Source organism: Oncorhynchus nerka, linkage group LG9b (assembly GCF_034236695.1).
Source record: "Oncorhynchus nerka isolate Pitt River linkage group LG9b, Oner_Uvic_2.0, whole genome shotgun sequence".
NCBI classification, from domain to species: domain Eukaryota; kingdom Metazoa; phylum Chordata; class Actinopteri; order Salmoniformes; family Salmonidae; genus Oncorhynchus; species Oncorhynchus nerka.
In genome coordinates, this window is record NC_088424.1 from 44,210,698 (window position 1) to 44,222,565 (window position 11,868).

The window sequence follows — 11,868 nt, forward strand, 5'->3', positions numbered from 1 at the left end:
CGGTACCCCTGTATATAGCCTCCAGTTTGACTCTGTAACGGTACCCCCTGTATATAGCCTCCACATTGTCTCTGTACTGTTACCCCCTGTATATAGCCTCCACATTGACCCTGTACCGGTTCCCCTGTATATAGCCTTAACATTGACTCTGTACCGGTACCCCCTGTTTTTAGCCTCCAAATTGACTCTGTACCGGTACCCCCTGTATGTAACCTCCACATGGACTCTCTACCGGTACCCCCTGTATATAGCCTCCATATTGACTCTGTACCGGTACCCCCTGTATATTGCCTCCACATTGATTCTGTACTGGTACCCCCTGTATATAGCCTCCACATTGACTCTTAACCAGTACCACCTGTATATAGCCTTCACATTGACTCTGTTCCGGGACCCCTGTATATAGCCTCCACATTGACTCTGTACCGGTACCCCTGTATATAGCCTCCACATTGACTCTGTACCCCCTGTATATAGCCTCCACCTGTATATAGCCTCCACATTGACTCTGTACCGGTACCCCTGTATATAGCCTCCACATTGACTCTGTAACCAGGTACCCCCTGTATATAGCCTCCACATTGACTCTGTACCGGTACCCCCTGTATATAGCCTCCACATTGACTCTGTACCGGTACCACCTGTATATAGCCTCCACATTGACTCTGTACTGGTACCCCTGTATATAGCCTCCACATTGACTCTGTACCGGTACCCCTGTATATAGCCTCCACATTGACTCTGTACCGGTACCCCTGTATATAGCCTCCACATTGACTCTGTACCGGTACCCCCTGCATATAGCCTCCACATTGACTCTGTACCGATACCCCCTTGTATATAGCCTCCACATTAACTCTGTACCGGTACCCCTTGTATATAGCCTCCACATTAACTCTGTACCGGTACCCCCTGTATATAGCCTTCACATTGACTCTGTACCGGTACCCCCTGTATATATCCTCCACATTGACTCTGTACCGGTACCCCTGTATATAGCCTCCACATTGACTCTGTACCGGTACCCCTGTATATAGCCTCCACATTGACTCTGTACCGGTACCCCATATAGCCTCCACATTGTACCGGTGCCCTGTATATAGCCTCCACATTGACTCTGTACCGGTACCCCCTGTATATAGCCTCCACATTGACTCTGTACCTCGACTCTGTACCCCTGTATATAGCCTTCACATTGACTCTGTACCGGTACCCCCTGTATATATCCTCCACATTGACTCTGTACCGGTACCCCTTGTATATAGCCTCCACATTGACTCTGTAGCGGTACCCCCTGTATATAGCCTCCACAATGACTCTGTACCGGTGCCCCCTGTATATAGCCTTCACATTGACTCTGTACCGGTACCCCCTGTATATAGCCTCCACATTGACTCTGTACCGGTACCACGTGTATATAGCCTCCACAATGACTCTGTACCGGTACCCCCTGTATATAGCCTCCACGTTGACTCTGTACCGGTACCCCCTGTATATAGCCTCCACATTGACTCTGTACCGGTACCCCCTGTATATAGCCTCCACATTGACTCTGTACCGGTACCACGTGTATATAGCCTCCACAATGACTCTGTACCGGTGCCCCCTGTATATAGCCTTCACATTGACTCTGTACCGGTACCCCCTGTATATAGCCTCCACGTTGACTCTGTACCGGTACCCCCTGTATATAGCCTCCACATTGACTCTCTACCGGTACCGATTGTATATAGCCTCCACATTGACTCTGTACCGGTACCCCCTGTATATAGCCTTCCAATTGACTCTGTACCGGTACCCCCTGTATATAGCCGCCACATTGACCCTGTACCGGTTCCCCTGTATATAGCCTCCACATTGACTCTGTACTGTAATACCCTGTGTGTAGCCTTCACATTGACTCTGTACCGGTACCCCCTGTATATAGCCTCCACATTGACTCTTGACCAGTACCCCATGTATATATCCTCCACATTGACTCTTGACCAGTACCCCATGTATATATCCTCCACATTGACTCTTAACCAGTACCACCTGTATATAGCCTTCACATTGACTCTGTACCGGGACCCCCTGTATATAGCCTCCACATTGACCCTGTACCGGTACCCCCTGTATATAGCCTCCACATTGACTCTGTACTGTAATACCCTGTATATAGCCTCCACATTGACTCTGTACCGGTACCACCTTTATATAGCCTCCACATTGACTCTGTACCGGTACCCCTGTATATAGCCTCCAGTTTGACTCTGTAACGGTACCCCCTGCATATAGCCTCCACATTGACTCTGTAACGGTACCACCTGTATATAGCCTCCACATTGACTCTGTACTGGTACCCCATGTATATAGTCTCCACATTGACTCTCTACCGGTACCCCCTGTATATAGCCTCCTAATTGACTCTGTACCGGTACCCCCTGTATATAGCCTCCACATTGACTCTGTACCGGTATCCCCTGCATATAGCCTCCACATTGACTCTCTACCGGTACCCCCTGTATATAGCCTCCGCATTGACTCTGTACCGGTACCACGTGTATATCTCCTCCACAATGACTCTGTACCGTTGCCCCCTGTATATAGCCTTCACATTGACTCTGTACCGGTACCCCCTGTATATAGCCTCCACGTTGACTCTGTACCGGTACCCCCTGTATATATCCTCTACATTGACTCTGTACCGGTACCCCCTGTATATAGCCTTCACATTGACTCTGTACCGGTACCCCCTGTATATAGCCTCCACATTGACTCTTGACCGGTACCCCCTGTATATATCCTCTACATTGACTCTGTACCGGTACCCCCTGCATATAGCCTCCACATTGACTCTCTACCGGTACCGATTGTATATAGCCTCCACGTTGACTCTGTACCGGTACCCCCTGTATATATCCTCTACATTGACTCTGTACCGGTACCCCCTGTATATAGCCTTCACATTGACTCTTGACCGGTACCCCCTGTATATATCCTCTACATTGACTCTCTACCGGTACCCCCTGTATTTAGCCTCCACATTGACTCTGTACCGGTACCCCCTGTATATAGCCTCCACATTGACTCTCTACCGGTACCGATTGTATATAGCCTCCACATTGACTCTGTACCGGTACCCCCTGTATATAGCCTCCACTTTAACTCTGTACCGGTACCACGTGTATATAGCCTCCACAATGACTCTGTACCGGTGCCCCCTGTATATAGCCTTCACATTGACTCTGTACCGGTACCCCCTGTATATAGCCTCCACTTTGACTCTGTACCGGTACCACGTGTATATAGCCTCCACAATGACTCTGTACCGGTGCCCCCTGTATATAGCCTTCACATTGACTCTGTACCGGTACCCCCTGTATATAGCCTCCACGTTGACTCTGTACCGGTACCCCCTGTATATATCCTCTACGTTGACTCTGTACCGGTACCCCCTGCATATAGCATTTAAGTAATTTACATTTAAGTCATTTAGCAGACGCTCTTATCCAGAGCGACTTACAAATTGGTGCATTCACCTTATGACATCCAGTGGAGCAGCCACTTTACAATAGTGCATCTAAATCTTTTAAGGGGGGGTGAGAAGGATTACTTTATCCTATCCTAGGTATTCCTTAAAGAGGTGGGGTTTCAGGTGTCTCCGGAAGGTGGTGATTGACTCCGCTGTCCTGGCGTCGTGAGGGAGTTTGTTCCACCATTGGGGGGCCAGAGCAGCGAACAGTTTTGACTGGGCTGAGCGGGAACTGTACTTCCTCAGTGGTAGGGAGGCGAGCAGGCCAGAGGTGGATGAACGCAGTGCCCTTGTTTGGGTGTAGGGCCTGATCAGAGCCTGGAGGTACTGAGGTGCCGTTCCCCTCACAGCTCCGTAGGCAAGCACCATGGTCTTGTAGCGGATGCGAGCTTCAACTGGAAGCCAGTGGAGAGAGCGGAGGAGTGGGGTGACGTGAGAGAACTTGGGAAGGTTGAACACCAGACGGGCTGCGGCATTCTGGATGAGTTGTAGGGGTTTAATGGCACAGGCAGGGAGCCCAGCCAACAGCGAGTTGCAGTAATCCAGACGGGAGATGACAAGTGCCTGGATTAGGACCTGCGCCGCTTCCTGTGTGAGGCAGGGTCGTACTCTGCGGATGTTGTAGAGCATGAACCTACAGGAACGGTCCACCGCCTTGATGTTAGTTGAGAACGACAGGGTGTTGTCCAGGATCACGCCAAGGTTCTTAGGTTCACAGTGGAGTTGTCAACCGTGATGGCGAGATCATGGAACGGGCAGTCCTTCCCCGGGAGGAAGAGCAGCTCCGTCTTGCCGAGGTTCAGCTTGAGGTGGTGATCCGTCATCCACACTGATATGTCTGCCAGACATGCAGAGATGCGATTCGCCACCTGGTCATCAGAAGCGGGAAAGGAGAAGATTAATTGTGTGTCGTCTGCATTGCAATGATAGGAGAGACCATGTGAGGTTATGACAGAGCCAAGTGACTTGGTGTATAGCGAGAATAGGAGAGGGCCTAGAACAGAGCCCTGGGGACACCAGTGGTGAGAGCACGTGGTGAGGAGACGGATTCTCGCCACGCCACCTGGTAGGAGCGACCTGTCAGGTAGGACGCAATCCAAGCGTGGGCCGCGCGGGAGATGCCCAACTCGGAGAGGGTGGAGAGGAGGATCTGATGGTTCACAGTATCGAAGGCAGCCGATAGGTCTAGAAGGATGAGAGCAGAGGAGAGAGAGTTAGCTTTAGCAGTGCGGAGCGCCTCCGTGATACAGAGAAGAGCAGTCTCAGTTGAATGACTAGTCTTGAAACCTGACTGATTTGGATCAAGAAGGTCATTCTGAGAGAGATAGCGGGAGAGCTGGCCAAGGACGGCACGTTCAAGGGTTTTGGAGAGAAAAGAAAGAAGGGATACTGGTCTGTAGTTGTTGACATCGGAGGGATCGAGTGTAGGTTTTTTCAGAAGGGGTGCAACTCTCGCTCTCTTGAAGACGGAAGGGATGTAGCCAGCGGTCAGGGATGAGTTGATGAGCGAGGTGAGGTAAGGGAGAAGGTCTCCGGAAATGGTCTGGAGAAGAGAGGAGGGGATAGGGTCAAGCGGGCAGGTTGTTGGGCGGCCGGCCGTCACAAGACGCAAGATTTCATCTGGAGAGAGAGGGGAGAAAGAGGTCAGAGCACAGGGTAGGGCAGTGTGAGCAGAACCAGCGGTGTCGTTTGACTTAGCAAACGAGGATCGGATGTCGTCGACCTTCTTTTCAAAATGGTTGACGAAGTCATCTGCAGAGAGGGAGGAGGGGGGGGAGGGGGAGGGGGATTCAGGAGGGAGGAGAAGGTGGCAAAGAGCTTCCTAGGGTTAGAGGCAGATGCTTGGAATTTAGAGTGGTAGAAAGTGGCTTTAGCAGCAGCAACAGAAGAGGAAAATGTAGAGAGGAGGGAGTGAAAGGATGCCAGGTCCGCAGGGAGGCGAGTTTTCCTCCATTTCCGCTCGGCTGCCCTGAGCCCTGTTCTGTGAGCTCGCAATGAGTCGTCGAGCCACGGAGCGGGAGGGGAGGACCGAGCCGGCCTGGAGGATAGGGGACATAGAGAGTCAAAGGATGCAGAAAGGGAGGAGAGGAGGTTGAGGAGGCAGAATCAGGAGATAGGTTGGAGAAGGTTTGAGCAGAGGGAAGAGATGATAGGATGGAAGAGGAGAGAGTAGCGGGGAGAGAGAGCGAAGGTTGGGACGGCGCGATACCATCCGAGTAGGGGCAGTGTGGGAAGTGTTGGATGAGAGCGAGAGGGAAAAGGATAAAAGGTAGTGGTCGGAGACTTGGAGGGGAGTTGCAATGAGGTTAGTGGAAGAACAGCATCTAGTAAAGATGAGGTCGAGCGTATTGCCTGCCTTGTGAGTAGGGGGGGAAGGTGAGAGGGAGAGGTCAAAAGAGGAGAGGAGTGGAAAGAAGGAGGCAGAGAGGAATGAGTCAAAGGTAGACGTGGGGAGGTTAAAGTCGCCCAGAACTGTGAGAGGTGAGCCGACCTCAGGAAAGGAGCTTATCAAGGCATCAAGCTCATTGATGAACTCTCCGAGGGAACCTGGAGGGCGATAAATGATAAGGTAACTGTGACAGCATGGAATTCAAAGGAGGCGATAGACAGATGGGTAAGGGGAGAAAGAGAGAATGACCACTTGGGAGAGATGAGGATCCCGGTGCCACCACCCCGCTGACCAGAAGCTCTCGGGGTGTGCGAGAACACGTGGGCGGACGAAGAGAGAGCAGTAGGAGTAGCAGTGTTATCTGTGGTGATCCATGTTTCCGTCAGTGCCAAGAAGTCGAGGGACTGGAGGGAGGAATAGGCTGGGATGAACTCTGCCTTGTTGGCCGCAGATCGGCAGATATCCTCTACATTGACTCTGTACCGGTACCCCCTGCATATAGCCTCCGCATTGACTCTCTACCGGTACCGATTGTATATAGCCTCCACATTGACTCTGTACCGGTACCCCCTTGTATATAGCCTCCACATTAACTCTGTACCGGTACCCCCTGTATATAGCCTTCACATTGACTCTGTACCGGTACCCCCTGTATATAGCCTCCACATTGACTCTTGACCGGTACCCCCTGTATATATCCTCTACATTGACTCTGTAACAGTACCCCCTGTATATAGCCTCCACATTGACTCTCTACCGGTACCGATTGTATATAGCCTCCACAATGACTCTGTACCGGTGCCCCCTGTATATAGCCTCCACATTGACTCTCTACCGGTACCCCCTGTATATAGCCTCCACATTGATTCTGTACCGGTACCACATGTATATAGCCTCCACAATGACTCTGTACCGGTGCCCCCTGTATATAGCCTTCACATTGACTCTGTACCGGTACCCCCTGTATATAGCCTCCACGTTGACTCTGTACCGGTACCCCCTGTATATATCCTCTACATTGACTCTGTACCGGTACCCCCTGCATATAGCCTCCACATTGACTCTGTACCGGTACCCCCTTGTATATAGCCTCCACATTAACTCTGTACCGGTACCCCCTGAATATAGCCTTCACATTGACTCTGTACCGGTACCCCCTGTATATAGCCTCCACATTGACTCTTGACCGGTACCCCCTGTATATATCCTCTACATTGACTCTGTACCGGTACCACGTGTATATAGCCTCCACAATGACTCTGTACCGGTGCCCCCTGTATATAGCCTCCACAATGACTCTGTACCGGTGCCCCCTGTATATAGCCTTCACATTGACTCTGTACCGGTACCCCCTGTATATAGCCTCCACATTGACTCTGTACCGGTACCCCCTGTATATATCCTCTACATTGACTCTGTACCGGTACCCCCTACATATAGCCTCCACATTGACTCTGTACCGGTACCCCTTGTATATAGCCTCCACATTAACTCTGTACCGGTACCCCCTGTATATAGCCTTCACATTGACTCTGTACCGGTACCCCCTGTATATATCCTCTACATTGACTCTGTACCGGTACCCCCTGCATATAGCCTCCACATTGACTCTGTACCGGTACCCCCTGTATATAGCCTCCACATTGACTCTCTACCGGTACCCCCTGCATATAGCCTCCACATTGACTCTGTACCGGTACCACGTGTATATAGCCTCCACAATGACTCTGTACCGGTGCCCCCTGCATATAGCCTCCACATTGACTCTGTACCGGTACCCCCTTGTATATAGCCTCCACATTAACTCTGTACCGGTACCCCCTGTATATAGCCTTCACATTGACTCTGTACCGGTACCCCCTGTATATAGCCTCCACATTGACTCTTGACCGGTACCCCCTGTATATAGCCTCCACATTGACTCTTGACCGGTACCCCCTGTATATATCCTCTACATTGACTCTGTACCGGTGCCCCCTGCATATAGCCTCCACATTGACTCTTGACCGGTACCCCCTGTATATATCCTCTACATTGACTCTGTACCGGTACCCCCTGCATATAGCCTCCGCATTGACTCTCTACCGGTACCGATTGTATATATCCTCTACATTGACTCTGTACCGGTACCCCCTGCATATAGCCTCCACATTGACTCTGTACCGGTACCCCCTACATATAGCCTCCACATTGACTCTCTACCGGTACCGATTGTATATAACCTCCACATTGACTCTGTACCGGTACCCCCTGTATATAGCCTCCACAATGACTCTGTACCGGTGCCCCCTGTATATAGCCTCCACATTGACTCTCTACCGGTACCCCCTGTATATAGCCTCCACATTGACTCTGTACCGGTACCACGTGTATATAGCCTCCACAATGACTCTGTACCGGTGCCCCCTGTATATAGCCTTCACATTGACTCTGTACCGGTACCCCCTGTATATAGCCTCCACGTTGACTCTGTACCGGTACCCCCTGTATATAGCCTTCACATTGACTCTGTACCGGTACCCCCTGTATATAGCCTCCACATTGACTCTGTACCGGTCCCCCCTGTATATAGCCTTCACATTGACTCTGTACCGGTACCCCCTGTATATAGCCTCCACATTGTCTCTGTACCGTTACCCCCTGTATATAGCCTTCACATTGACTCTGTACCAGTACCCCCTGTATTTAGCCTCCACATTGACTCTGTACCGGTACCCCCTGTATATAGCCTCCACATTGACTCTGTACTGTAATACCCTGTGTGTAGCCTCCACATTGACCCTGTACCTGTACCCCATGTATATATCCTCCACATTGACTCTGTACCGGTACCCCCTGTATATAGCCTCCACATTGACTCTGTACTTGTACCCCCTGCATATAGCCTTTACATTGACTCTTGATCGGTACCCCCTGTATATATCCTCTACATTGACTCTGTACCGGTACCCCCTGCATATAGCCTCCACATTGACTCTCTACCGGTACCCCCTGTATATAGCCTCCACATTGACTCTGTACCGGTACCACGTGTATATAGCCTCCACAATGACTCTGTACCGGTGCCCCCTGTATATAGCCTTCACATTGACTCTGTACCGGTACCCCCTGTATATAGCCTCCACATTGACTCTGTACCGGTACCCCCTGTATATATCCTCTACATTGACTCTGTACCGGTACCCCCTGCATATAGCCTCCACATTGACTCTGTACCGGTACCCCCTTATATATAGCCTCCACATTGACCCTGTACCTGTACCCCATGTATATATCCTCCACATTGACTCTGTACCGGTACCCCCTGTATATAGCCTCCACATTGACTCTGTACTTGTACCCCCTGCATATAGCCTTTACATTGACTCTTGATCGGTACCCCCTGTATATATCCTCTACATTGACTCTGTACCGGTACCCCCTGCATATAGCCTCCACATTGACTCTCTACCGGTACCCCCTGTATATAGCCTCCACATTGACTCTGTACCGGTACCACGTGTATATAGCCTCCACAATGACTCTGTACCGGTGCCCCCTGTATATAGCCTTCACATTGACTCTGTACCGGTACCCCCTGTATATAGCCTCCACATTGACTCTGTACCGGTACCCCCTGTATATATCCTCTACATTGACTCTGTACCGGTACCCCCTGCATATAGCCTCCACATTGACTCTGTACCGGTACCCCCTTATATATAGCCTCCACATTAACTCTGTACCGGTACCGCCTGTATATAGCCTTCACATTGACTCTGTACCGGTACCCCCAGTATATAGCCTCCACATTGACTCTTGACCGGTACCCCCTGTATATATCCTCTACATTTACTCTGTACCGGTACCCCCTGTATATAGCCTCCACATTGACTCTGTACCGGTACCCCCTTGTATATAACCTCGCTACTGTTATTTTACTGCTGCTCTTTAACTATTTATTATTGACATTTTTTATCTATTTTTTACCGAACACTTATTTTTCTTTAACTGCATTGTTAGTTATTGGTTTGTAAGTAAGCCTTTCACTGTCACGTGTTTTATTCTGCGCATGTGACAAATACAATTTGAGGGCTCCCGAGTGGCGCAGCAGTCTAAAGGCACTACATCTCAGTGCAAGAGGTCGGCACTACAGTCCCTGGTTTGAATCCAGGTTGTATCACATCTGGCCGTGATTGGGAGTCCCATAGGGCGGTGCAGAATTGTCCCAGCGTCGTCCGGGTTTGAACGGGGTAGGCCGCCATTGTAAATAAGAATTTGTTCTTAGTTCTTAACTGACTTGCCTAGTTAAATAAAGGTTCAAATAACTCAAATAAATATATTTTTTTTTGTTAAATGTGAACGTAGAAAGAGAAGAAAGACAGCCACATGTCGTTAGAGTATTTAACTCATCTAACTCCTGTGTCTGTCTGAGTGTTTATGCATATAAAGCTGTCTGCCACCCACTCTCACAAAGGTGTGAGGAGAGCAAACACAAATGGACCCTGCAGGTGTCAAATCACGTTTAGTAGATCTCCCTGCTGGTGGGCCGGCCTGTGGTGAGCTGATTGCTGATGGACTTTTCAATTCAATTCAAGGGGCTTTATTGGCATGGGAAACATATGTTAACATTTCCAAAGCAAGTGAAGTAGATAATAGATGGCCTTTTCTCTGTGTTGCTAATGTCTCAACAGGAAATAGTTGTGGGCAGATGTTTGGGAGGCTGCACTTCAGGATACCGCTGTCTTCTCAGGTCAACTAGAACACAGCTGCTCCCTCCCACCCTTCCTCCTTACAGTACCCCAGCTCTCCTCCTCCTCTTCCTCCCTGCAGCACCCCAGCTCTCCTCTCCTCCTCTTGGGGCGGCAGGGTAGCCTAGTGGTTAGAGCGTTGGACTAGTAACCGAAAGGTTGCAAGTTCGAATCCCCGAGCTGACAAGGTACAAATCTGTCGTTCTGCCCCTGAACAGGCAGTTAACCCACTGTTCCTAGGCCGTCATTGAAAATAAGAATTTGTTCTTAACTGACTTGCCTAGAAAAATAAAGGTAAAATAAAATTCCTCCCTGCAGCACCCTAGCTCTCCTCTCCTCCTCTTCCTCCCTTCAGTACCCCAGTTCTCCTCCTCTTCCTCCCTGCAGTTCCCCAGCTCTCCTCCTCCTCTTCCTCCCTGCAGTTCCCCAGCTCTCCTCCTCCTCCTCCTCCCTGCAGTTCCCCAGCTCTCCTCCTCCTCTTCCTCCCTGCAGTTCCCCAGCTCTCCTCCTCCTCTTCCTCCCTGCAGCACCCTAGCTCTCCTCTCCTCCTCCTCTTCCTCCCTGCAGCACCCTAGCTCTCCTCTCCTCCTCCTCTTCCTCCCTGCAGTTCCCCAGCTCTCCTCCTCCTCTTCCTCCCTGCAGCACCCTAGCTCTCCTCTCCTCCTCCTCTTCCTCCCTGCAGTTCCCCAGCTCGCCTCCTCCTGCCTCGCATCTCCTCTCTCATAACAACTGCCTGCTAGCTGTTAGCTCTAACACTTTGCTACACCCATAAAGTTAGGCTGTTGTTGTTTAAATCCCACTTGTTTGTTTTGGTTTCTTCTTCACACTCCCTCCAAGTGTCCTCAGTTTGTGATTGTTGCATATATTGTAGTGATAGGCTTATATTGCGTAGAAACCTATATTTTTTTCTGGTGAACAGGTTTGATGTGAAAGTGTATGTTTGAGAAATGTGTTTACTCATGGATATCGTGCAGCAAAACACAGACCTAGATGTCTCTGGGATATGGATGGTTATGGATTAAATGCATGGTTTTTCACAACAGCACTTCACCTTCTTATAACCTTGTTTCACTCTGTATTGCAGGAGCCCCTCTGATTCAGAAGTATGCCATCTGTGGGCTGAGAGACCCACTAAATCTTGTGTCCCTCTGGGCTACGACAGCCACATATTCCTCAACCAGCATGGCAAGATCAGCACAGTCTTCTCCAGCTCCTCCTGTCTCTGCCAGTCCTGA

The 11,868-nt window shown here is 50.2% G+C and overlaps 1 pseudogene; it reads left to right on the forward strand.

The window, feature by feature from the left end:
• LOC115114035 (uncharacterized) overlaps positions 1-11,868 on the forward strand; it is a 59,071-nt pseudogene extending 47,203 nt beyond the window's left edge.